Source organism: Branchiostoma floridae, unplaced genomic scaffold (assembly GCF_000003815.2).
Source record: "Branchiostoma floridae strain S238N-H82 unplaced genomic scaffold, Bfl_VNyyK Sc7u5tJ_1560, whole genome shotgun sequence".
Lineage (NCBI taxonomy): Eukaryota > Metazoa > Chordata > Leptocardii > Amphioxiformes > Branchiostomatidae > Branchiostoma > Branchiostoma floridae.
This window is the reverse complement of record NW_023365758.1, coordinates 504,679-506,575: the sequence shown is the minus strand read 5'-3', so window position 1 is coordinate 506,575 and position 1,897 is coordinate 504,679.

Sequence of the window (1,897 nt, the reverse complement as noted above, 5' to 3'; positions counted from 1 at the left end):
GTTGCATATTGTATTTGCTGTCAGACAGCGGGCACCGTTGAACGGTGTGGTACAGTACTTTGTTGTATATTGCATTTGCTGTCGGACAGCGTGGCCGCCGGACGGTGTGGCGCAGTATATGACTGTATGTTGTATTCCTGTTGGACAGCGGCACCGTTGGACGGTGTGGTATAGTACATGGTTGTATGTTGTATTCGCTGTCGGACAGCAGCACTGTAGGACGGTGTGGTACAGTACATACATGGTTGTATGTTGTATTCGCTGTTGGACAGCGGACACCGTCGGACGGTGTAGTACAGTACATGGTTGTATGTTGTATTCGCTGTTGGACAGCGGCACCGCCGGACGGTGTGGTACAGTACATACATGGTTGTATGTTGTATTCGCCGTTGGACAGCGGCACCGTTGGACGGTGTAGTACAAGTACATGGTTGCATGTTGTATTCGCTGTCGGACAGCGGCACCGTTGGACGGTGTGGTACAGTACTTTGTTGTATGTGGTATTTGCGGTTGGACAGTGGCACCGTTGGAGGGGGTGGTGCAGTATATGACTGTATGTTGTATTTGCTGTTGGACAGCGGCACCGTCGGACGGTGGGGTGCAGTACATGGTTGTATATTGTACTCGCTGTTGAACAACGGCACCGGTGGACGGTGTGGTGAGATTGTTGGACAATCGTGTAGAGAATTCGTTGTTGGACAGCGGGGTGCGTCAGACGGTATAGTGGATTTTCGCTGTAAGACAACGGGCGCCGGTGAACGGTAATCGTAACTTTGTTTGATTTGAGTCGGTGTTTCATTTGATATGACGACAGGTTGTTGGACAACCTCAGATTTTGTTTGGTTTCTTGCATGGTTGGTGAACAAATCCATGGTAGGTAACAAGACCGCACGGTAGTACAGTGAAGACCTACCTTGTTGGACAGGTCAGAAGTAAAGGTCAAAGGAATGGAGGACACAATGGGAACAATGGAACTTCGGTTGTCACAATTAGATTGTGACCTTGGGCGACATGCAATTTTCGATAAGGTCCGCAGCGTCTGCACGGTAATGTTGGATGGTGATTTTACCGTCGACTGAACCGGTGTTTGCGTTTTCTTGTTTTGCAAGTTTTGAATAAAGACAAAGATCATGACGAGTTTCTCGTGTCACATTCCTTCCTACCATTGGATTTTCTGTGTTCCTGTTTATTGGCTACCTTTAGCTGGCCTAGTTCTCACTCGTGGACCGTGTTCAGCTCCCTTAAGCTGTTGCCACCCATACTGGCTTCGGCCTGGTGGTCCGGGAAGCGAGTGGGGCCTGTCCAGACTGAAATACATAGAACTGTGCGTAAGGTCGACAGTTACAGGTTGGATACTGAGCAAGCATTGTGGTGATAGCTTTCTCTGCAGCTAGAATATTGTTCTTGTATACGCAGAGAAATCAATGTTTGATTTCCAACACGACGCAAGATGAGTTGAACTACTGTAAACCTGGGAGAGGTTGGTCTCAGGTAATCTCTAAGGGTTCTCTATCTAATCGGACTGGTCGTCGACCATTCCACTGAGTTCGGATTGGACAGGTCCCACTCGAGCCGGACCTTAGGCGCCCAAGGAACTTAGCTGAGAACCAGGGATCAATCTGCATTCCTGAGGAACACCTAAAGACTGATGACTGTGACTGTGATAGTCTTACACCCACCCTGTTGATAACAACAAGCATGCGCAGCAGACCATAGGGGATGCTGCTGTGTTGTCAAGGTGGCTTAATGCATACGTAGAGGGTTTTGTACGGAAAGGCACAGAGGTGAGGGAGTAAATATAAGGGATTGGGGGAATGAAGACAATAAGGATTGGGAAAAGGGAAAGGAGAAGAATAAGGATTGCGAGATGATTAAATGAAGGGAAATGTAGGAACTT